Source organism: Rhinoderma darwinii, chromosome 3 (genome assembly GCF_050947455.1).
Source record: "Rhinoderma darwinii isolate aRhiDar2 chromosome 3, aRhiDar2.hap1, whole genome shotgun sequence".
Taxonomy (NCBI): Eukaryota; Metazoa; Chordata; class Amphibia; order Anura; family Rhinodermatidae; genus Rhinoderma; species Rhinoderma darwinii.
In genome coordinates, this window is record NC_134689.1 from 415,765,898 (window position 1) to 415,792,133 (window position 26,236).

General features: G+C 40.2%; 11 non-coding genes across 11 annotated transcripts; 2 read left to right on the plus strand and 9 right to left on the minus strand.

Annotated features, from left to right (window-relative positions):
• Positions 1 to 816: 816 nt before the first annotated feature.
• TRNAQ-CUG (transfer RNA glutamine (anticodon CUG)) lies at positions 817 to 888 on the minus strand. Its single transcript has one exon. It is a non-coding gene; the product is annotated as a tRNA-Gln (tRNA).
• A 3,429-nt stretch (positions 889 to 4,317) lies between these two features.
• TRNAQ-CUG (transfer RNA glutamine (anticodon CUG)) lies at positions 4,318 to 4,389 on the minus strand. The gene has a single exon. It is a non-coding gene; the product is annotated as a tRNA-Gln (tRNA).
• A 6,326-nt stretch (positions 4,390 to 10,715) lies between these two features.
• TRNAQ-CUG (transfer RNA glutamine (anticodon CUG)) lies at positions 10,716 to 10,787 on the minus strand. The gene has a single exon. It is a non-coding gene; the product is annotated as a tRNA-Gln (tRNA).
• A 4,734-nt stretch (positions 10,788 to 15,521) lies between these two features.
• On the minus strand, positions 15,522 to 15,593 carry TRNAQ-CUG (transfer RNA glutamine (anticodon CUG)). The gene has a single exon. It is a non-coding gene; the product is annotated as a tRNA-Gln (tRNA).
• A 1,299-nt stretch (positions 15,594 to 16,892) lies between these two features.
• TRNAQ-CUG (transfer RNA glutamine (anticodon CUG)) lies at positions 16,893 to 16,964 on the minus strand. Its single transcript has one exon. It is a non-coding gene; the product is annotated as a tRNA-Gln (tRNA).
• Positions 16,965 to 17,582: 618 nt separating this feature from the next.
• Positions 17,583 to 17,654, minus strand: TRNAQ-CUG (transfer RNA glutamine (anticodon CUG)). The gene has a single exon. It is a non-coding gene; the product is annotated as a tRNA-Gln (tRNA).
• A 617-nt stretch (positions 17,655 to 18,271) lies between these two features.
• Positions 18,272 to 18,343, minus strand: TRNAQ-CUG (transfer RNA glutamine (anticodon CUG)). The gene has a single exon. It is a non-coding gene; the product is annotated as a tRNA-Gln (tRNA).
• Positions 18,344 to 18,958: 615 nt separating this feature from the next.
• Positions 18,959 to 19,030, minus strand: TRNAQ-CUG (transfer RNA glutamine (anticodon CUG)). Its single transcript has one exon. It is a non-coding gene; the product is annotated as a tRNA-Gln (tRNA).
• A 617-nt stretch (positions 19,031 to 19,647) lies between these two features.
• TRNAQ-CUG (transfer RNA glutamine (anticodon CUG)) lies at positions 19,648 to 19,719 on the minus strand. Its single transcript has one exon. It is a non-coding gene; the product is annotated as a tRNA-Gln (tRNA).
• An 887-nt stretch (positions 19,720 to 20,606) lies between these two features.
• Positions 20,607 to 20,678, plus strand: TRNAD-GUC (transfer RNA aspartic acid (anticodon GUC)). The gene has a single exon. It is a non-coding gene; the product is annotated as a tRNA-Asp (tRNA).
• A 2,236-nt stretch (positions 20,679 to 22,914) lies between these two features.
• Positions 22,915 to 22,986, plus strand: TRNAD-GUC (transfer RNA aspartic acid (anticodon GUC)). Its single transcript has one exon. It is a non-coding gene; the product is annotated as a tRNA-Asp (tRNA).
• The last annotated feature ends 3,250 nt before the right edge of the window (positions 22,987 to 26,236 follow it).

Here is a 26,236-nt window from a genome sequence, read left to right on the forward strand (position 1 = left end):
ACAGTGACTTTCTGTCACTCTGACAGGAAGCCTATCAGGACCAGCCGAAGGTTGGTCCTGATGGGTTTCCGTCCATGGCAGACCCGAAAGCCATTGTTTGGCTTCTGTTTGCCATACTAACTATCGGCAGACCCCGCAATTTCGGACGGGGGTCTGCCGATATGTTAGAAACCCCTAAAATTCGGTGATTGCACCCGATCGCCGAATTTAAGGGGTTAATGCGCCAAAATCAGCGGCAAAGGACCGCTGGATGGCAAGAGGGGAGTGTCAGCTGTCGACGACAGCTGACCTCCCGATTCCCGGTGCACACTGTCGCCGACAGTGTGCACCGGGATTAACTCAGTAACTGTACGTCCTCGTGCGGGAAGTAACCTCCCGAAACGACGGACAGTTACGTCCTGGTGCGGATAGGGGTTAACCACTCAATGGGAAAAAACTGGGAAATGAAATTATGAATTTCAGTTGACTGAAAACTTAACTGTTGTAACCAGTGTCAGGCAGCTACTGCCAAGGCAAAAAGACTGTAAATTAGTTTCCAATTGGATAATCTACAATGTGGATCATACTAATTTCCAAGGTCTGTCTGTACTGAACACCCTACGAGCTGGTAGTAGAGCCAGTGTTTGCATTACATGCCATAAAAATACTCTTTAAATGTGTTAATTTTTTATGCCCTCAATTACATTGGTTTAATTATCTCTACGAGAGAATATTATCACATTTTTTTTGTTGTTAAATCGTGTTTATGGCGTACAACAATCACTATCAATACCTCATTGTAAAAGGATTACACTCAGAAGGAAGTAAACTGTGGCAAGATCCCACCGAGAGTTGAACTCGGATTGCTGGATTCAGAGTCCAGAGTGCTAACCATTACACCATGGAACCCTTGACAATAAAGTGCAGTTTGGATATTTCTACTAAACAGGCAGTACGTGTAATTACAATAACAGGTCGGCTATCGTTCAAAATCGACCTCCCACAATAATCAAGAGGGCATAGCTTCTGTGCCTGCATGATCACCAAGATGTACAATTATTTTCTATTCCGGTTATATAACAAAAGTTAGAACCCTGCATTTGGAAAGGGAAAATACTATTAACCCCTTTAGGACACAGCCTGTTTTGGCCTTGTGGACACAGATGATTTTTTTCAAATCTGACATGTGTCACTTTATGTAGTAATAACTCCGGAATGCTTTTACCTATCCAAGCGATTCTGAGATTGTTTTCTCGTGACATATTGTACTTTATGTTAGTGAAAAAAATGTGGTCGATAAATTTAATATTTATTTGTGAAAAACTTCAAATTTTAGCAAAAATGTGCAAAAATTAGCATTTTTCTAAATTTAAATGTATTTGCTTATGAAACAGATAGTAATACCACACAAAATAGTTACTAGTTAACATCCCCCATATGTCTACTTTATGTTTGCATCATTTTTTTTCACGTACTTTTATTTTTCTAGGACGTTACGAGGCTTAGAACTTTAGCAGCAATTTCTCATATTTTCAATAAAATTTCAAAAGGCTATTTTTCCAGGGACCAGTTCAGTTCTGAAGTGGCTTTGAGGGCCTTATATATTAGAAAGTCCCCATAAATCACCCCATTTTGAAAACTGTACCCCTTAAGGTATTCAAAACCACATTCAGAAAATATTTTAACCCTTTAGGCGTTTCACAGGAATTAAGGCAAAGTAGAGGTGAAATTTACAAATTTCATTTTTTTTGCCGAAATTCATTTGTAATAAAAAAAAATCTGTAACACAGAAGGTTTTACCAGAGAAACGCAACTCAATATTTATTGCCCAGATTTTGCAGATTTTAGAAATATCCAACATGTGGCCCTAGTGCGGTAATGGACTGAAATACCGGCCTCAGAAGCAAAGGAGCAACTAGTGGATTTTGGGGCCTCCTTATTTTAGGAATATATTTTAGGCACCATGTCAGGTTTGAGGAGGTCTTGTGGTACCTAAACAGTCGAAACCCCCCCAAAGTGACCCCATTTTGGAAACTACACCCCTCAAGGCATTTTTCTAGGGGTATAGTTAGCATATTGACCCCACAGTTTTTTTGCAGAATTTAGTGGAATTAGTCTGTGAAGATGAAAATCACCTATTTTTCTGTGGAAACATAGAATTTTTTCATTTTTACAAGGAATAAAAGCACCCCAATATGTGTAAAGCAATTTCTCCCGATTACGGCAATACCCCATATGTGGTCGTAAACTGATGTTTGGACCCACAGCAAGGCTCAGAAGGGAGGGAGCGCCTTTTGGATTTTGGAGCGCAGATTTTGCTGGATTGGTTTTCAGTGCCATGTCGGGTTTGCAACGCCCCGGAGGGACCAAAACAGTGGAAACCCCCCAAAAGTGACCCCATTTTGGAATCTACACCCCTCAAGGTATTTTTCTAGGGGTATAGTGAGCATTTTGGCCCCTCAGGATCTTTTTTAGAGCTAAGGTGACCAAAAAACAGCGATTTTGGCGCTTTAAATTCTTTATTTATTACAGCATTCACCGTGCGCAATAAATTACGTTTTAATTTATTCTGCCGGTCGGTACGATTATGTCGATACCATATGTGTATAGATTTTTTTAAGTTTTGCAGCGTTTGCACTATAAAATTAAGTTTCTATAAAATAATTTATTTTCTGGGACACGCTATTTTGAGCCGTAACGTTTTTATTTTTTCGTCAAAAAAGCTGTGGGAGGTCTTGTTTTTTGCGGGACGGGTTGTAGTTTTTAATGGTACCATTTTGGGGTAAATGCGACTTTTTGATCACTTTTTATTCTCTATCTTGGGAGGGGTGGTGACCAAAAAATAGCGATGCTGACAGTTTTCCGTTTATTTTGTTTGCGGCGTTCACCGTGCGGAAAAATTAACATTATAGTTTCATAGATTGGGTCGTTACGAACGCGGCGATACCAAATATGTGTACTTTTTTTTATCGTTTTCATTTTTTCCCTATAATAAATGACTTATTATAGGAAAACAAAACCTTTTATTTTTACACTTTTATAAAACATTTTTATTAACTTTTTTTTTACTTTTTACACTTTATATTTTTGTTTATTAACTTTTCTTTTACTTTTTACACTTTATTTTTTGGACCTGCAGCTTTGATCGCTGCTAGAATACATTACACTACCTAGGTAGTGTAATGTATTCCAACTGTCAGTGTGACGTCACAGTCACTCTGACAGTTGGTCTACGAGGATCAGCAGAGGCTGATCCTCATAGGCTGACATAGATGGCAGACTTGGGGGCCGTTGTCTGGCCCCCGGGTGCCATCACAATCATCAGAAGCCCCCACGATTGCATCGGGGCTGCTGATGCGCTACAAACCCGCTACATGCGGAGATCGCAATCGAGCCCCGCATGTAACGGGTTAATTACCGAAATCAGCGGCGATGAGCCGCTGATCAGCAACACTGGAGAGTGTCAGCTGTCGGGGACAACTGATCTCCAAGTTCCCGATGCACACTGTCGCCGACAGTGTGCATCGGGAAGGGCACAGTGACTTTCTGTCACTCTGACAGGAAGCCTATCAGGACCAGCCGAAGGTTGGTCCTGATGGGCTTCCGTCCATGGCAGACCCGAAAGCCATTGTTTGGCTTCTGTTTGCCATACTAACTATCGGCAGACCCCGCAATTTCGGACGGGGGTCTGCCGATATGTTAGAAACCCCTAAAATTCGGTGATTGCACCCGATCGCCGAATTTAAGGGGTTAATGCGCCAAAATCAGCGGCAAAGGACCGCTGGATGGCAAGAGGGGAGTGTCAGCTGTCGACGACAGCTGACCTCCCGATTCCCGGTGCACACTGTCGCCGACAGTGTGCACCGGGATTAACTCAGTAACTGTACGTCCTCGTGCGGGAAGTAACCTCCCGAAACGACGGACAGTTACGTCCTGGTGCGGATAGGGGTTAACCACTCAATGGGAAAAAACTGGGAAATGAAATTATGAATTTCAGTTGACTGAAAACTTAACTGTTGTAACCAGTGTCAGACAGCTACTGCCAAGGCAAAAAGACTGTAAATTAGTTTCCAATTGGATAATCTACAATGTGGATCATACTAATTTCCAAGGTCTGTCTGTACTGAACACCCTACGAGCTGGAAGTAGAGCCAGTGTTTGCATTACATGCCATAAAAAGACTCTTTAAATTTGTTAATTTTATATGCCCTCAATTACATTGGTTTAATTATCTCTACGAGAGAATATTATCACATTTTTTTTGTTTATGGCGTACAACAATCACTATCAATACCTCATTGAAAAAGGATTACACTCAGAAGGAAGTAAACTGTGGCAAGGTCCCACCGAGAGTTGAACTCAGATTGCTGGATTCAGAGTCCAGAGTGCTAACCATTACACCATGGAACCCTTGACAATAGAGTGCAGTTTGGATATTTCTACTAAACAGGCAGTACGTGTAATTACAATAACAGGTCGGCTATCATTCAAAATCGACCTCCCACAATAATCAAGAGGGCATAGCTTCTGTGCCTGCATGATCACCAAGATGTACAATTATTTTCTATTGCGGTTATATAACAAAAGCTAGAACCCTGCATTTGGAAAGGGAAAATACTATTAACAACTCAATGGGAAAAAACTGGGAAATTAAATTATGAATTTCAGTTGACTGAAAACGTCACTGTTGTAACTAGAGATGAGCGAACCGGGACAACCGAACCCGGTTTCGGTCCGAACTTCCGGAAAAGTTCGGTTCGCAGCGAATCTGAACTTCACCGGGTTCGGCCGAACCCGTTTTGACCGAACCCGGTCAAAAACATTATACAAATCGGCAGCCACTTATCTCTATCAATCACTGATAGAGAAAAGAGGCTGCTGATTAAAAATAAAATAAAAAGCATTTCATACGTACCCGGTCGTTGTCTGTGTGACGAGTCCCTCTTCTTCCTCCAGTCCGACCTTTTCTGATGCGGCAGCCTGTGATTGGCTGCAGAGGCCTCTGCAGCCTGTGATTGGCTGCAGAGGCCGCGGCAGCCTGTGATTGGCTGCAGCGCTCACATGGGCTGCATCGTCATCAAGGAATGTCGGGCCGGATGTCGAGAGGGACGCGTCACCATGGCAACGGCCAGGAGACCGGACTGGAGGAAGCAGGGAGTTCCCGGTAAGTATGAACGTCTTTTTTTTTACAGGTACTGTGATCGGTAGTCACTGTCCAGGGTACTGAAACAGTTACTGCCGATCAGTTAACTCTTTCAGCACCCTGGACAGTGACTATTTAGGGTATGTGCACACACACTAATTACGTCCGTAATTGACGGACGTATTTCGGCCGCAAGTACCGGACCGAACACAGTGCAGGGAGCCGGGCTCCTAGCATCATAGTTATGTACGATGCTAGGAGTCCCTGCCTCTCTGCAGGACAACTGTCCCGTACTGTAATCATGTTTTCAGTACGGGACAGTAGTTCCACGGAGAGGCAGGGACTCCTAGCATCGTACATAAATATGATGCTAGGAGCCCGGCTCCCTGCACTGTGTTCGGTCCGGTACTTGCGGCCGAAATACGTCCGTCAATTACGGACGTAATTAGTGTGTGTGCACATACACTTACTGACGTCGCCTAGCAACACTGCCGTAATGACGGGTGCACACATGTAGCCACCCGTCATTACGGGGCCTCATGCACACGACCATTAAAACACCCGTTATCACGGGTCGTAATTACGACCCGAAATAGTGGGCCCATAGACTTCTGTTAGCCACGGGTACCTTCCCGTTTTCTCACGGGAAGGTGCCCGTGCCGTTAAAAAGATAGAACATGTTCTATTTTTTTATTTTACGGGCCGTGCTCGTAATTACGAGCACGGCCGGCCGGCCACGGGCAGCAGGCCGCTTTTGCGAACCGTGCTGTCATTATAATTATAGCAGCACGGCCCGTAAAATAGAAAAATAGAACATGTTCTATTTTTTTAACGGCACGGGCACCTTCCCGTGAGAATACGGAAAGGTACCCGTGGGTAACAGAAGTCTATGAGCCCGTTATTGCGGGTCGTAATTACGACCCGCAATAACGGGTGTTTTTACGGTCGTGTGCATAATGGGAGCACGGCTCGGAAAAACGAACGGCTGCCCGTGCTCATCTCCTGAAATACTCTGTGCTGCCTTATATTCTGTGTACAGGTCAGGATCCTGTTTCTTTTAAATGCTGCTCAGAACCCGCTCGATCCACTATATAAGGCTACGCTACAGTGCAGCATTTAAAAGAAACAGGATCCTGACCTGTCCACAGAGTTTAAGGCAGCACAGAGTATTTCAGGAGATGAGCGTGCAGATTCAGTGCTGCTGTGAACTCTGCTCTTACCATTACGTAGCTCTCAGTCTGTTACCTCTCCTCCACTCCTGTCCTCAAGAACACCTTCACATGATTGGCAAGTCACCACGTAATGGTAAGAGCAGAGTTCACAGCAGCACAGAGTATTTCAGGAGATGAGCGTGCGGATCTTGTGCGTGGTGGTGACTTGCCAATCATGTGAACGTGTTATAGAGGACAGGAGTGGAGGAGATGTAACAGACTGAGCTACGTAATGGTAAGAACAGAGTTCACAGCAGCACAGAGTATTTCAGGAGAGGAGCGTGCAGATTCAGTGCTGCTGTGAACTCTGCTCTTACCATTACGTAGCTCAGTCTGTTACCTCTCCTCCACTCCTGTCCTCAATAACACCTTCACATGATTGGCAAGTCACCACCCCGCACAAGATCCGCACGCTCATCTCCTGAAATACTCTGTGCTGCTGCGAACTCTGCTCTTACCATTACGTGGTGACTTTCCAATCATGTGAAAGTGTTCTGGAGGACAGGAGTGGAGGAGAGGTAACAGACTGAGAGCTACGTAATGGTAAGAGCAGAGTTCACAGCAGCACTGAATCTGCACGCTCATCTCCTGAAATACTCTGTGCTGCCTTAAACTCTATGGACAGGTCAGGATCCTGTTTCTTTTAAATGCTGCACTGTAGCGCAGCCTTATATAGAGGATCAAGCGGGTTCCCCAGCAGCATTTAAAAGAAACCGTGTTTGTGTATGTGTGTGTTTGGGTATATATGTGTTTGGGTATGTGACTTTGTCTGTTTGTGTTTGTGTATATGTGTGTGTGTGTATATATGGGTGTGTTTGTGTATATGTGTTTGTGTATATGTTTGTGTATATATGGGTGTATTTGTGTATATGTTTGTGTGTAGATGTTTGTGTGTGTTTTTGTATATGTGTGTGTTTGTGTATATGGGTGTGTGTTTGTGTGTGTATGTGTGTTTTTGTTTGTATATGTGTTTGTGTATATGTGTTCGTGTATGTGTGTGTATAACTGTGTGTGTGTGTGTTTGGATATGTGTGTTTTTGTTTGTATATGTGTGAGTTCGTGTATATGTGTGTGTGTGTGTGTTTGTCTGTTTATGTGTGTGTGTGTGTATATCTTGTTGTGTTTGTGTATATATGTGTGTGTCTGTGTATGGTTGTTTGTTTGTGTGTGCGTGTATATATGTGTGTAGGTGAGTAGAAGTATTGGTATTGTTCACATTGATAACTGTTTTTTTATGTTGTTGCAGATTTTGATGTACCGATTGGACTACATCTTCGATTCGTTGGACTACTGCGTAGATCTACGTTTTTTCAAATTTTAATAAAATGGTTAACGAGGGTTTTGTTGGGGATTTCTTATTTCAATAAAAAAGAATTGTCTTTGTGTTTTTTTTTAAACTTTATTAGTGCCTAGATAATGGCAGTTGGCTGATTGACAGCATCCATTATTAAGGCGGTACTTAGTGTTAGCCGATGCAGAGGCTAGCACTAACCACCCATTATTACCCCGGTACCCACCACCACCAGGGGTGCCGGGAAGAGCTTGGTACGATCCAGTACCCGACCATCTGTTGTGATGGTCGGGTGCTGGGGCGGCCGTAGGCTGGTATTATGAGGCTGGGAAGGGCCAAAATCAGTGGACCTTCCCACCCTTGTAATGCTAGGCTGCTGCTGCTGTGTTGTATCGGGCTGGTTATAAAAATGGGGGGGACCCCACGTCGTTTTTTTTTTTAATTTAACAAATTTAGCAATAGATGGGTCCCCCACATTTTTAATAACCAGCCATATACAAGGCCGCAGCAGTCTGGCATTACATGGGTGGGAAGGGCCACTGGTTTTGTCCATTCCCAGGCTAATAAAACTGTGTTGTATGTGGCTGGTTATGATAAATTGGGTGGAACCCCATGTCTTTTTTAAAAAAAAATGTAAATAAATAAAGAATTAAAAAAAATGACGTGGGGTCCCCCCCACTTTTATAACCAGCCAGATACAACACAGCAGCAGCAGCCAAGCATTACAAGGGTGGGAAGGTCCACTGTTTTTGGCCCTTCCCAGCCTCATAATACCAGCCTGCGGCCGCCCCAGGGCCCGACCATCACAACAGATGGTCAGGTACTGGATTGTACCTGGCTCTTCCCGGCACCCCTGGTGGTGGTGGGTACCGGGGTAATAATGGTGGTTAGTGTTAGCCTCTGCACCGGCTAACACTAAGCCTCGCCTTAGTAATGGATGTTGTCACTCAGACAGCGGCCATTACTAAAGTGGTAGTAATAAAATTTGAAAAGAAAAAGACAAAGATATAGATAAAATATTTTATTGAAATAAAGCACCCCCAACACAACCCTCATTAACCATTTTATTGTAGAAAAAAAAAACGTCATCTAAGTAGTCCTCAAAACCGACGTAGTCCAAAAACCAAACCTGTAAAAAAAAAAAAAAAATGAAATAAAACATGTCGTAGGCTTAGATTCAGTTTAATGTGTGATACTGACTGTTATACCATGTATAGAAGCCTGCCGTGAAGTTGACTTAGATACAGGGCGCCAGCAGACAGTATCATACATGGCCATACATACATATATACAAACATACATACAAGCATGCACATATATACATGCAAATATACACACATATATACATGCAAACTATCATACATACGTACATACATGCATACACACACACATGAAAACATACATACATACAAACAAACATGCAAAGATACATACATACATATATACAAGCATGCACAAATATACATGCAAACATAAATACATGCAAACATAATTACATACATGCACATATATATAAACATACATGCAAAAATAAAAACATGCAAACATACATACATGCACATATATACATACATACATGACAACATACATACATACAAACATACATGACAACATACATACATGCAAACATACATACATGCAAACATACATACACACATGCAAACATATATACCTGCAAATATATACAAACATGCACATGTATACATACATGCCAACATACATGCAAACATACATGCACATATATACATACATGACAACATACATTCTTGCAAATATATACATGCAAATATACATACATACACACATGCACATATATACATACATGCCAACATACATGCACATATATACATACATGACAACATACATGCACATATATACATACATGACAACATATATATATATATATATATATATATATATATATATATACACACACATGCAAATATACATACAAACATGCATACATACATTCAAACATACATTCATGCAAACACACATTCATGCAAACATACATACATACAAATATACATACACACATGCACATATATACATACATACATGACAACATACATACATACATGACAACATACATGCAAAATACATACATGCAAACATACACACATGCAAACATACATACATACATGCAAATATATACATGCAAATATACATACAAACATGCACATATATACATACATGCCAACATACATGCACAGATATACATACATACATACATACATACATACATGCCAACATACATACATGCCAACATACATACATGCCAAAAAAAATAATAATACGTTCATACTTACTTTCCTCCTGTCCGGCCTCCAGCGATGACGTTTCATCCATGTCGCCGCTGCAGCCTGTGATTGGCTGCAGAGGCGGTCACGTGGGATGAAGCGTCATCCTGACGTGCGTGACCGCCACTACAGCCTGTGATTGGCTGCAGCGGCGAAAGGGATGAAACGTCATCGCTGGAGGCCGGACAGGAGGAAAGTAAGTACGAACGTATAATTTTTATTTTTTTATTACATTTAAATTGTATTTTCCGCGCGCCGAGCATGTACTGTGAAGGTTGCTGAAAGAGTTAGTGCAGCCCATTAACTCTATCAGCACCCCGGACAGTAGCATGCTCGGCGCACGGAAGTGACAGGTTCGGTCCGAACTAGTTCGGTACGAACCGAACTTTTTTGTGAAATTCGGCAAACTAGCCGAACCGAACTTTTGATAAGTTCGCTCATCTCTAGTTGTAACCAGTGTCAGGCAGCTACTGCCAAGGCAAAAAAACTGTAAATTAGTTTCCAATTGGATAATCTACAATGTGGATCATACTAATTTCCAAGGTCTGTCTGTACTGAACACCCTACGAGCTGGTAGTAGAGCCAGTGTTTGCATTGCATGCCATAAAAAGACTCTTTAAATGTGTTAATTTTATATGCCCTCAATTACATTGGTTTAATTATCTCTACGAGAGAATATTATCAAATTTTTTTTGTTGTTAAATCGTGTTTATGGCGTACAACAATCACTATTAATACAATACCTCATTGAAAAAGGATTACACTCACTCAGAAGGAAGTAAACTGTGGCAAGGTCCCACCAAGAATTGAACTCAGATTGCTGGATTCAGAGTCCAGAGTGCTAACCATTACACCATGGAACCCTTGACAATAGAGTGCAGTTTGGATATTTCTACTAAACAGGCAGTACGTGTAATTACAATAACAGGTCGGCTATCATTCAAAATCGACCTCCCAAAATAATCAAGAGGGCATAGCTTCTGTGCCTACATGATCACCAAGATGTACAATTATTTTCTATTGCGGTTATGTAACAAAAGCTAGAACCCTGCATTTGGAAAGGGAAAATACTATTAACAACTCAATGGGAAAAAACTGGGAAATGAAATTATGAATTTCAGTTGACTGAAAACGTAACTGTTGTAACCAGTGTCAGGCAGCTACTGCCAAGGCAAAAAGACTGTAAATTAGTTTCCATTTGGATAATCTACTACGTGGATAATACTAATTTCCAAGGTCTGTCTGTACTGAACACCCTACGAGCTGGAAGTAGAGCCAGTATTTGCATTACATGCCACAAAAAGACTCTTTAAATTTGTTAATTTTATATGCCATCAAATACATTGGTTTAATTATCTCTACGAGAGAATATTATCACATTTTCTTTGTTGTTAAATCGTGCTTATGGCGTACAACAATCACTATCAATACCTCATTGTAAAAGGATTACACTCAGAAGGAAGTAAACTGTGGCAAGGTCCCACCGAGAGTTGAACTCGGATTGCTGAATTCAGAGTCCTAACCATTACACCATGGAACCCTTGACAATAGAGTGCAGTTTGGATATACCTACTAAACAGGCAGTACGTGTAATTATAATAACAGGTCGGCTATCATTCAAAATCGACCTCCCACAATAATCAAGAGGGCACAGCTTCTGTGCCTGCATGATCACCAAGATGTACAATTATTTTCTATTGCGGTTATATAACAAAAGCTAGAACCCTGCATTTGGAAAGTGAAAATACTATTAACAACTCAATGGGAAAAAACTGGGAAATTAAATTATAAATTTCAGTTGACTGAAAACTTAACTGTTGTAACCAGTGTCAGGCAGCTACTGCCAAGGCAAAAAGACTGTAAATTAGTTTCCAATTGGATAATCTACAATGTGGATCATACTAATTTCCAAGGTCTGTCTGTACTGAACACCCTACGAGCTGGAAGTAGACCCAGTGTTTGCATTACATGCCATAAAAAAGACTCTTTAAATTTGTTAATTTTATATGCCCTCAATTACATTGGTTTAATTATCTCTACGAGAGAATATTATTACATTTTTTTTGTTGTTAAATCGTGTTTATGGCGTACAACAATCACTATCAATACAATACCTCATTGAAAAAGGATTACACTCAGAAGGAATTAATTTGTGGCAACGTCCCACCAAGAATTGAACTTGGATTGCTGGATTCAGAGTCCAGAGTGCTAACTATTACACTATGTAACCCTCGACAATAGAGTGCAGTTTGGATATTTCTACTAAACAGGCAGTACGTGTAATTACAATAACAGGTCGGCTATCATTCAAAATCGACCTCCCACAATAATCAAGAGGGCATAGCTTCTGTGCCTGCCTGATCACCAAGATGTACTATTATTTTCTATTGCGGTTATATAAAAAAAGCTAGAACCCTGCATTTGGAAAGGGAAAATACTATTAACAACTCAATGGGAAAAAACTGGGAAATGAAATTATGAATTTCAGTTGACTGAAAACTTAACTGTTGTAACCAGTGTAAGGCAGCTACTGCCAAGGCAAAAATACTGTAAATTAGTTTCCATTTGGATAATCTACAATGTGGATAATACTAATTTCCAAGGTCTGTCTGTACTGAACACACTACGAGCTGGAAGTAGAGCCAGTGTTTGCATTACATGCATAAAAAGACTCTTTAAATTTGTTAATTTTATATGCCCTCAATTACATTGGTTTAATTATCTCTACGAGAGAATATTATCACATTTTTTTTGTTGTTAAATCGTGTTTATGGCGTACAACAATCACTATCAATACAATACCTCATTGAAAAAGGATTACACTCAGAAGGAAGTAAACTGTGGCAAGGTCCCACCGATGGTTGAACTCGGATTGCTGGATTCAGAGTCCAGAGTGCTAACCATTACACCATGGAACCCTTGACAATAGAGTGCAGTTTGGATATTTCTACTAAACAGGCAGTACGTGTAATTACAATAACAGGTCGGCTATCATTCAAAATCGACCTCCCAAAATAATCAAGAGGGCACAGCTTCTGTGCCTGCATGATCACCAAGATGTACAATTATTTTCTATTGCGGTTATATAACAAAAGCTAGAACCCTGCATTTGGAAAGTGAAAATACTATTAACAACTCAATGGGAAAAAACTGGGAAATTAAATTATAAATTTCAGTTGACTGAAAACTTAACTGTTGTAACCAGTGTCAGGCAGCTACTGCCAAGGCAAAAAGACTGTAAATTAGTTTCCAATTGGATAATCTACAATGTGGATCATACTAATTTCCAAGGTCTGTCTGTACTGAACACCCTACGAGCTGGAAGTAGACCCAGTGTTTGCATTACATGCCATAAAAAAGACTCTTTAAATTTGTTAATTTTATATGCCCTCAATTACATTGGTTTAATTATCTCTACGAGAGAATATTATTACATTTTTTTTGTTGTTAAATCGTGTTTATGGCGTACAACAATCACTATCAATACAATACCTCATTGAAAAAGGATTACACTCAGAAGGAATTAATTTGTGGCAACGTCCCACCAAGAATTGAACTTGGATTGCTGGATTCAGAGTCCAGAGTGCTAACTATTACACTATGTAACCCTCGACAATAGAGTGCAGTTTGGATATTTCTACTAAACAGGCAGTACGTGTAATTACAATAACAGGTCGGCTATCATTCAAAATCGACCTCCCACAATAATCAAGAGGGCATAGCTTCTGTGCCTGCCTGATCACCAAGATGTACTATTATTTTCTATTGCGGTTATATAAAAAAAGCTAGAACCCTGCATTTGGAAAGGGAAAATACTATTAACAACTCAATGGGAAAAAACTGGGAAATGAAATTATGAATTTCAGTTGACTGAAAACTTAACTGTTGTAACCAGTGTAAGGCAGCTACTGCCAAGGCAAAAATACTGTAAATTAGTTTCCATTTGGATAATCTACAATGTGGATAATACTAATTTCCAAGGTCTGTCTGTACTGAACACACTACGAGCTGGAAGTAGAGCCAGTGTTTGCATTACATGCATAAAAAGACTCTTTAAATTTGTTAATTTTATATGCCCTCAATTACATTGGTTTAATTATCTCTACGAGAGAATATTATCACATTTTTTTTGTTGTTAAATCGTGTTTATGGCGTACAACAATCACTATCAATACAATACCTCATTGAAAAAGGATTACACTCAGAAGGAAGTAAACTGTGGCAAGGTCCCACCGATGGTTGAACTCGGATTGCTGGATTCAGAGTCCAGAGTGCTAACCATTACACCATGGAACCCTTGACAATAGAGTGCAGTTTGGATATTTCTACTAAACAGGCAGTACGTGTAATTACAATAACAGGTCGGCTATCATTCAAAATCGACCTCCCAAAATAATCAAGAGGGCATAGCTTCTGTGCCTACATGATCACCAAGATGTACAATTATTTTCTATTGCGGTTATGTAACAAAAGCTAGAACCCTGCATTTGGAAAGGGAAAATACTATTAACAACTCAATGGGAAAAAACTGGGAAATGAAATTATGAATTTCAGTTGACTGAAAACGTAACTGTTGTAACCAGTGTCAGGCAGCTACTGCCAAGGCAAAAAGACTGTAAATTAGTTTCCATTTGGATAATCTACTACGTGGATAATACTAATTTCCAAGGTCTGTCTGTACTGAACACCCTACGAGCTGGAAGTAGAGCCAGTATTTGCATTACATGCCACAAAAAGACTCTTTAAATTTGTTAATTTTATATGCCATCAAATACATTGGTTTAATTATCTCTACGAGAGAATATTATCACATTTTCTTTGTTGTTAAATCGTGCTTATGGCGTACAACAATCACTATCAATACCTCATTGTAAAAGGATTACACTCAGAAGGAAGTAAACTGTGGCAAGGTCCCACCGAGAGTTGAACTCGGATTGCTGAATTCAGAGTCCAGAGTGCTAACCATTAAACCATGGAACCCTTGACAATAGAGTGCAGTTTGGATATATCTACTAAACAGGCAGTACGTGTAATTACAATAACAGGTCGGCTATCATTCAAAATCGACCTCCCACAATAATCAAGAGGGCACAGCTTCTGTGCCTGCATGATCACCAAGATGTACAATTATTTTCTATTGCGGTTATATAACAAAAGCTAGAACCCTGCATTTGGAAAGTGAAAATACTATTAACAACTCAATGGGAAAAAACTGGGAAATTAAATTATAAATTTCAGTTGACTGAAAACTTAACTGTTGTAACCAGTGTCAGGCAGCTACTGCCAAGGCAAAAAGACTGTAAATTAGTTTCCATTTGGATAATCTACTATGTGGATAATACTAATTTCCAAGGTCTGTCTGTACTGAACACCCTACGAGCTGGAAGTAGAGCCAGTATTTGCATTACATGCCATAAAAAGACTCTTTAAATTTGTTAATTTTATATGCCCTCAAATACATTGGTTTAATTATCTCTACGAGAGAATATTATCACATTTTTTTTGTTGTTAAATCGTGTTTATGGCGTACAACAATCACTATCAATACAATACCTCATTGAAAAAGGATTACACTGAGAAGGAGGTAAACTGTGGCAAGGTCCCACCGAGAGTTGAACTCGGATTGCTGAATTCAGAGTCCAGAGTGCTAACCATTACACCATGGAACCCTTGACAATAGAGTGCAGTTTGGATATATCTACTAAACAGGCAGTACGTGTAATTACAATAACAGGTCGGCTATCATTCAAAATCGACCTCCCACAATAATCAAGAGGGCACAGCTTCTGTGCCTGCATGATCACCAAGATGTACAATTATTTTCTATTGCGGTTATATAACAAAAGCTAGAACCCTGCATTTGGAAAGTGAAAATACTATTAATAACTCAATGGGAAAAAACTGGGAAATTAAATTATACATTTCAGTTGACTGAAAACTTAACTGTTGTAACCAGTGTCAGGCAGCTACTGCCAAGGCAAAAAGACTGTAAATTAGTTTCCATTTGGATAATCTACAATGTGGATAATACTAATTTCCAAGGTCTGTCTGTACTGAACACCCTACGAGCTGGAAGTAGAGCCAGTGTTTGCATTACATGCCATAAAAAGACTCTTTAAATTTGTTAATTTTATATGCCCTCAAATACATTGGTTTAATTATCTCTACGAGAGAATATTATCACATTTTTTTTGTTGTTAAATCGTGTTAATGGCGTACAACAATCACTATCAATACAATACCTCATTGAAAAAGGATAACACTCAGAAGGAAGTAAACTGTGGCAAGGGCCCACCGAGAGTGGAACTCGGATTGCTGGATTCAGAGTGCTAACCATTACACCATGGAACCCTTGACAATAGAGTGCAGTTTGAATATTTCTACTAAACAGGCAGTACGTGTAATTACAATAACAGGTCGGCTATCATTCAAAATCGACCTCCCACAATAATCAAGAGGGCATAGCTTCTGTGCCTGCATGATCACCAAGATGTACAATTATTTTCTATTGCGGTTATATACTAAAAGCTAGAACCCTGCATTTGGAAAGGGAAAATACTATTAACAACTCAATGGGAAAAAACTGGGAAATGAAATTATGAATTTCAGTTGACTGAAAACTTAACTGTTGTAACCAGTGTCAGGCAGCTACTGCCAAGGCAAAAAGACTGTAAATTAGTTTCCATTTGGATAATCTACAATGTGGATAATACTAATTTCCAAGGTCTGTCTGTACTGAACACCCTACGAGCTGGAAGTAGAGCCAGTGTTTGCATTACATGCCATAAAAAGAATCTTTACATTTGTTAATTTTATATGCCCTCAAATACATTGGTTTAATTATCTCTACGAGAGAATATTATCACATTTTTTTTGTTGTTAAATCGTGTTTATGGCATACAACAATCACTATCAATACAATACCTCATTGAAAGAGGATTACACTCAGAAGGAAGTAAACTGTGGCAAGGTCCCACTGAGAGTTGAACTCAGATTGCTGGATTCAGAGTCCAGAGTGCTAACCATTACACCATGGAACCCTTGAGAATAGAGTGCAGTTTGGATATTTCTACTAAACAGGCAGTACGTGTAATTACAATAACAGGTCGGCTATCATTCAAAATCGACCTCCCACAATAATCAAGAGGGCATAGCTTCTGTGCCTACATGATCACCAAGATGTACAATTATTTTCTATTGCGGTTATATAACAAAAGCTAGAACCCTGCATTTGGAAAGGGAAAATACTATTAACAACTCAATGGGAAAAAACTGGGAAATGAAATTATAAATTTCAGTTGACTGAAAACTTAACTGTTGTAATCAGTGTCAGGCAGCTACTGCCAAGGCAAAAAGACTGTAAATTAGTTTCCATTTGGATAATCTACAATGTGGATAATACTAATTTCCAAGGTCTGCCTGTACTGAACACCCTACGAGCTGGAAGTAGAGCCAGTGTTTGCATTACATGCCATAAAAAGACTCTTTAAATTTGTTAATTTTATATGCCCTCAATTACATTGGTTTAATTATCTCTACGAGAGAATATTATCACATTTTTTGTTGTTGTTATATCGTGTTTATGGCGTACAACAATCACTATCAATACAATACCTCATTGAAAAAGGATTACACTGAGAAGGAAGTAAACTGTGGCAAGGTCCCACCAAGAGTTGAACTTGGATTGCTGAATTCAGAGTCCAGAGTGCTAACCATTACACCATGGAACCCTTGACAATAGAGTGCAGTTTGGATATATCTGCTAAACAGGAAGTACGTGTAATTACAATAACAGGTCGGCTATCATTCAAAATCGACCTCCCACAATAATCAAGAGGGCATAGCTTCTGTGCCTGCATGATCACCAAGATGTACAATTATTTTCTATTGCGTTTATATAACAAAAGCTAGAACCCTGCATTTGGAAAGGGAAAATACTATTAACAACTCAATGGGAAAAAACTGGGAAATGAAATTATGAATTTCAGTTGACTGAAAACTTAACTGTTGTAACCAGTGTCAGGCAGCTACTGCCAAGGCAAAAAGACTGTAAATTAGTTTCCATTTGGATAATCTACTATGTGGCTAATACTAATTTCCAAGGTCTGTCTGTACTGAACACCCTACGAGCTGGAAGTAGAGCCAGTATTTGCATTACATGCCATAAAAAGACTCTTTAAATTTGTTAATTTTATATGCCCTCAAATACATTGGTTTAATTATCTCTACGAGAGAATATTATCACATTTTTTTTGTTGTTAAATCGTGTTTATGGCGTACAACAATCACTATCAATACAATACCTCATTGAAAAAGGATTACACTAAGAAGGAGGTAAACTGTGGCAAGGTCCCACCAAGAGTTGAACTCGGATTGCTGGATTCAGAGTCCAGAGTGCTAACCATTACACCATGGAACCCTTGAAAATAGAGTGTAGTTTGGATATTTCTACTAAACAGGCAGTACGTGTAATTACCTTAACAGGTCGGCTATCATTCAAAATCGACCTCCCACAATAATCAAGAGGGCATAGCTTCTGTGCCTGCATGATCACCAAGATGTACAATTATTTTCTATTGCGGTTATATAACAAAAGCTAGAACCCTGCATTTGGAAAGTGAAAATACTATTAACAACTCAATGGGAAAAAACTGGGAAATTAAATTATAAATTTCAGTTGACTGAAAACTTAACTGTTGTAACCAGTGTCAGGCAGCTACTGCCAAGGCAAAAAGACTGTAAATTAGTTTCCATTTGGATAATCTACAATGTGGATAATACTAATTTCCAACGTCTGCCTGTACTGAACACCCTACGAGCTGGAAGTAGAGCCAGTGTTTGCATTACATGCCATAAAAAGACTCTTTAAATTTGTTAATTTTATATGCCCTCAATTACATTGGTTTAATTATCTCTACGAGAGAATATTATCACATTTTTTGTTGTTATATCGTGTTTATGGCGTACAACAATCACTATCAATACAATACCTCATTGAAAAAGGATTACACTGAGAAGGAAGTAAACTGTGGCAAGGTCCCACCAAGAGTTGAACTTGGATTGCTGAATTCAGAGTCCAGAGTGCTAACCATTACACCATGGAACCCTTGACAATAGAGTGCAGTTTGGATATATCTGCTAAACAGGAAGTACGTGTAATTACAATAACAGGTCGGCTATCATTCAAAATCGACCTCCCACAATAATCAAGAGGGCATAGCTTCTGTGCCTGCATGATCACCAAGATGTACAATTATTTTCTATTGCGTTTATATAACAAAAGCTAGAACCCTGCATTTGGAAAGGGAAAATACTATTAACAACTCAATGGGAAAAAACTGGGAAATGAAATTATGAATTTCAGTTGACTGAAAACTTAACTGTTGTAACCAGTGTCAGGCAGCTACTGCCAAGGCAAAAAGACTGTAAATTAGTTTCCATTTGGATAATCTACTATGTGGCTAATACTAATTTCCAAGGTCTGTCTGTACTGAACACCCTACGAGCTGGAAGTAGAGCCAGTATTTGCATTACATGCCATAAAAAGACTCTTTAAATTTGTTAATTTTATATGCCCTCAAATACATTGGTTTAATTATCTCTACGAGAGAATATTATCACATTTTTTTTGTTGTTAAATCGTGTTTATGGCGTACAACAATCACTATCAATACAATACCTCATTGAAAAAGGATTACACTAAGAAGGAGGTAAACTGTGGCAAGGTCCCACCAAGAGTTGAACTCGGATTGCTGGATTCAGAGTCCAGAGTGCTAACCATTACACCATGGAACCCTTGAAAATAGAGTGTAGTTTGGATATTTCTACTAAACAGGCAGTACGTGTAATTACCTTAACAGGTCGGCTATCATTCAAAATCGACCTCCCACAATAATCAAGAGGGCATAGCTTCTGTGCCTGCATGATCACCAAGATGTACAATTATTTTCTATTGCGGTTATATAACAAAAGCTAGAACCCTGCATTTGGAAAGTGAAAATACTATTAACAACTCAATGGGAAAAAACTGGGAAATTAAATTATAAATTTCAGTTGACTGAAAACTTAACTGTTGTAACCAGTGTCAGGCAGCTACTGCCAAGGCAAAAAGACTGTAAATTAGTTTCCATTTGGATAATCTACAATGTGGATAATACTAATTTCCAACGTCTGCCTGTACTGAACACCCTACGAGCTGGAAGTAGAGCCAGTGTTTGCATTACATGCCATAAAAAGACTCTTTAAATTTGTTAATTTTATATGCCCTCAATTACATTGGTTTAATTATCTCTACGAGAGAATATTATCACATTTTTTGTTGTTATATCGTGTTTATGGCGTACAACAATCACTATCAATACAATACCTCATTGAAAAAGGATTACACTGAGAAGGAAGTAAACTGTGGCCATTGCCATATTTATTCATTTTCCTATCATAGGGGGGCACACTAATCTGTATTAGAGTTGTTGAATGGTCTCAGTGGTGTCAGATTAATAGTGAATAACGAGCACAGGGATGTGGGGGCATAGCATAGTTACCAAAACAAAGACCACTCTCGGCATCGGACACGCCATACAGACCCATTCCACATATATGCCATTTACACAATGCACTCAGGCCACACATGCGCCGCTGCTAGGCCTGCTCCACGCAACTCACACAGCCGTGGTATCAGCAGGTCCTCGTTAGTATAGTGGAGAGTATCCCCGCCTGTCACGCGGGAGACCGGGGTTCGATTCCCCGACGGGGAGAATTGTCACTTTTAGACACATCAATAACCAGAATTATAAAACAAGACTCTTTCTTTTCACTTTGGGCGGTGTAATGTTTTCTGTATGACGCTGTCCAATCAGCTTCTGCACCCTTCCCTGTCCAGCAACACAGTGTGATCTTATAGTATACAGCTTTCATTCCCAATTCTGTATTCAACTGGCTATATCTCAGGCTCTGTCACAGCTAGAACTGTGATTCTACTGTCATATGAAAGATTGGAATCTCCCCTTTCATATGCCACCAGAAACGCGGTTCTAGGTCGTCCACAGCCCGAGATATGGCTGTTTGAGTGGATCCCCCTTCCCTCTAGACTGTCTCCTAATGCTGTGAAACAGCATCCTGCTGATAGGACAGAGTCAGAGGCTGGGAGGAAGCCCCACCTCAGGAGAATCGCTGCTGTTACCTCCCAGTTGTCTTATAAATCCTCATTTACATATTTAGAAAAAAGCTCATAACTTTTGAAATAATAAACGTTTTGGGACACAATTTTCACTAGTATTATCAGTGTGACAGCGCCTATCAAATTAGCTAGGAGATAGGGAAGTACAAGTGACAGAGCCTCTTTAAATAGGACGAAATTGCAGTACCAGGATTATTATCTGTCTTACAAGCAGATACATTTAGAAAAATGCTAATTTTCTCTACAATTTTCTCTACGATTCGGATTGTATCGACCACATTTTACCACTTACATAAAGTACAATGTGTCACAAGAAAACAATCTCAGAATGCTTGGATAAATAAAAGAATTCCAAAGTTATTACCACATAAAGAGAAGACAATATGTCATTGCCATATTTATTCATTTTCCTATCATAGGGGGGCACACTAATCTGTATTAGAGTTGTTGAATGGTCTCAGTGGTGTCAGATTAATAGTGAATAACGAGCACAGGGATGTGGGGGCATAGCATAGTTACCAAAACAAAGACCACTCTCGGCATCGGACACGCCATACAGACCCATTCCACATATATGCCATTTACACAATGCACTCAGGCCACACATGCGCCGCTGCTAGGCCTGCTCCACGCAACTCACACAGCCGTGGTATCAGCAGGTCCTCATTAGTATAGTGGAGAGTATCCCCGCCTGTCACGCGGGAGACCGGGGTTCGATTCCGCGACGGGGAGAATTGTCACTTTTAGACAAATCAATAACCAGAATTATAAAACAAGACTCCTTCTTTTCACTTTGGGCGGTGTAATGTTTTCTGTATGACGCTGTCCAATCAGCTTCTGCACCCTTCCCTGTCCAGCAACACAGTGTGATCTTATAGTATACAGCTTTCATTCCCAATTCTGTATTCAACTGGCTATATCTCAGGCTCTGTCACAGCTAGAACTGTGATTCTACTGTCATATGAAAGATTGGAATCTCCCCTTTCATATGCCACCAGAAACGCGGTTCTAGGTCGTCCACAGCCCGAGATATGGCTGTTTGAATGGATCCCCCTTCCCTCTAGACTGTCTCCTAATGCTGTGAAACAGCATCCTGCTGATAGGACAGAGTCAGAGGCTGGGAGGAAGCCCCACCTCAGGAGAATCGCTGCTGTTACCTCCCAGTTGTCTTATAAATCCTCATTTACATATTTAGAAAAAAGCTCATAACTTTTGAAATAATAAACGTTTTGGGACACAATTTTCACTAGTATTATCAGTGTGACAGCGCCTATCAAATTAGCTAGGAGATAGGGAAGTACAAGTGACAGAGCCTCTTTAAATAGGACGAAATTGCAGTACCAGGATTATTATCTGTCTTACAAGCAGATACATTTAGAAAAATGCTAATTTTCTCTACAATTTTCGCTACGATTCGGATTGTATCGACCACATTTTACCACTTACATAAAGTACAATGTGTCACAAGAAAACAATCTCAGAATGCTTGGATAAATAAAAGAATTCCAAAGTTATTACCACATAAAGAGAAGACAATATGTCATTACCATATTTATTCATTTTCCTATCATAGGGGGGCACACTAATCTGTATTAGAGTTGTTGAATGGTCTCAGCGGTGTCAGATTAATAGTGAATAACGAGCACAGGGATGTGGGGGCATAGCATAGTTACCAAAACAAAGACCACTCTCGGCATCGGACACGCCATACAGACCCATTCCACATATATGCCATTTACACAATGCACTCAGGCCACACATGCGCCGCCGCTAGGCCTGCTCCACACAACTCACACAGCCGTGGTATCAGCAGGTCCTCGTTAGTATAGTGGAGAGTATCCCCGCCTGTCACGCGGGAGACCGGGGTTCGATTCCCCGACGGGGAGAATTGTCACTTTTAGACACATCAATAACCAGAATTATAAAACAAGACTCTTTCTTTTCACTTTGGGCGGTGTAATGTTTTCTGTATGACGCTGTCCAATCAGCTTCTGCACCCTTCCCTGTCCAGCAACAAAGTGTGATCTTATAGTATACAGCTTTCATTCCCAATTCTGTATTCAACTGGCTATATCTCAGGCTCTGTCACAGCTAGAACTGTGATTCTACTGTCATATGAAAGATTGGAATCTCCCCTTTCATATGCCACCAGAACCGCGGTTCTAGGTCGTCCACAGCCCGAGATATGGCTGTTTGAATGGATCCCCCTTCCCTCTAGACTGTCTCCTAATGCTGTGAAACAGCATCCTGCTGATAGGACAGAGTCAGAGGCTGGGAGGAAGCCCCACCTCAGGAGAATCGCTGCTGTTACCTCCCAGTTGTCTTATAAATCCTCATTTACATATTTAGAAAAAAGCTCATAACTTTTGAAATAATAAACGTTTTGGGACACAATTTTCACTAGTATTATCAGTGTGACAGCGCCTATCAAATTAGCTAGGAGATAGGGAAGTACAAGTGACAGAGCCTCTTTAAATAGGACGAAATTGCAGTACCAGGATTATTATCTGTCTTACAAGCAGATACATTTAGAAAAATGCTAATTTTCTCTACAATTTCTCTACGATTCGGATTGTATCGACCACATTTTACCACTTACATAAAGTACAATGTGTCACAAGAAAACAATCTCAGAATGCTTGGATAAATAAAAGAATTCCAAAGTTATTACCACATAAAGAGAAGACAATATGTCATTGCCATATTTATTCATTTTCCTATCATAGGGGGGCACACTAATCTGTATTAGAGTTGTTGAATGGTCTCAGTGGTGTCAGATTAATAGTGAATAACGAGCACAGGGATGTGGGGGCATAGCATAGTTACCAAAACAAAGACCACTCTCGGCATCGGACACGCCATACAGACCCATTCCACATATATGCCATTTACACAATGCACTCAGGCCACACATGCGCCGCTGCTAGGCCTGCTCCACGCAACTCACACAGCCGTGGTATCAGCAGGTCCTCATTAGTATAGTGGAGAGTATCCCCGCCTGTCACGCGGGAGACCGGGGTTCGATTCCGCGACGGGGAGAATTGTCACTTTTAGACAAATCAATAACCAGAATTATAAAACAAGACTCTTTCTTTTCACTTTGGGCGGTGTAATGTTTTCTGTATGACGCTGTCCAATCAGCTTCTGCACCCTTCCCTGTCCAGCAACAAAGTGTGATCTTATAGTATACAGCTTTCATTCCCAATTCTGTATTCAACTGGCTATATCTCAGGCTCTGTCACAGCTAGAACTGTGATTCTACTGTCATATGAAAGATTGGAATCTCCCCTTTCATATGCCACCAGAACCGCGGTTCTAGGTCGTCCACAGCCCGAGATATGGCTGTTTGAATGGATCCCCCTTCCCTCTAGACTGTCTCCTAATGCTGTGAAACAGCATCCTGCTGATAGGACAGAGTCAGAGGCTGGGAGGAAGCCCCACCTCAGGAGAATCGCTGCTGTTACCTCCCAGTTGTCTTATAAATCCTCATTTACATATTTAGAAAAAAGCTCATAACTTTTGAAATAATAAACGTTTTGGGACACAATTTTCACTAGTATTATCAGTGTGACAGCGCCTATCAAATTAGCTAGGAGATAGGGAAGTACAAGTGACAGAGCCTCTTTAAATAGGACGAAATTGCAGTACCAGGATTATTATCTGTCTTACAAGCAGATACATTTAGAAAAATGCTAATTTTCTCTACAATTTTCTCTACGATTCGGATTGTATCGACCACATTTTACCACTTACATAAAGTACAATGTGTCACAAGAAAACAATCTCAGAATGCTTGGATAAATAAAAGAATTCCAAAGTTATTACCACATAAAGAGAAGACAATATGTCATTGCCATATTTATTCATTTTCCTATCATAGGGGGGCACACTAATCTGTATTAGAGTTGTTGAATGGTCTCAGTGGTGTCAGATTAATAGTGAATAACGAGCACAGGGATGTGGGGGCATAGCATAGTTACCAAAACAAAGACCACTCTCGGCATCGGACACGCCATACAGACCCATTCCACATATATGCCATTTACACAATGCACTCAGGCCACACATGCGCCGCTGCTAGGCCTGCTCCACGCAACTCACACAGCCGTGGTATCAGCAGGTCCTCATTAGTATAGTGGAGAGTATCCCCGCCTGTCACGCGGGAGACCGGGGTTCGATTCCGCGACGGGGAGAATTGTCACTTTTAGACAAATCAATAACCAGAATTATAAAACAAGACTCCTTCTTTTCACTTTGGGCGGTGTAATGTTTTCTGTATGACGCTGTCCAATCAGCTTCTGCACCCTTCCCTGTCCAGCAACACAGTGTGATCTTATAGTATACAGCTTTCATTCCCAATTCTGTATTCAACTGGCTATATCTCAGGCTCTGTCACAGCTAGAACTGTGATTCTACTGTCATATGAAAGATTGGAATCTCCCCTTTCATATGCCACCAGAAACGCGGTTCTAGGTCGTCCACAGCCCGAGATATGGCTGTTTGAATGGATCCCCCTTCCCTCTAGACTGTCTCCTAATGCTGTGAAACAGCATCCTGCTGATAGGACAGAGTCAGAGGCTGGGAGGAAGCCCCACCTCAGGAGAATCGCTGCTGTTACCTCCCAGTTGTCTTATAAATCCTCATTTACATATTTAGAAAAAAGCTCATAACTTTTGAAATAATAAACGTTTTGGGACACAATTTTCACTAGTATTATCAGTGTGACAGCGCCTATCAAATTAGCTAGGAGATAGGGAAGTACAAGTGACAGAGCCTCTTTAAATAGGACGAAATTGCAGTACCAGGATTATTATCTGTCTTACAAGCAGATACATTTAGAAAAATGCTAATTTTCTCTACAATTTTCGCTACGATTCGGATTGTATCGACCACATTTTACCACTTACATAAAGTACAATGTGTCACAAGAAAACAATCTCAGAATGCTTGGATAAATAAAAGAATTCCAAAGTTATTACCACATAAAGAGAAGACAATATGTCATTACCATATTTATTCATTTTCCTATCATAGGGGGGCACACTAATCTGTATTAGAGTTGTTGAATGGTCTCAGCGGTGTCAGATTAATAGTGAATAACGAGCACAGGGATGTGGGGGCATAGCATAGTTACCA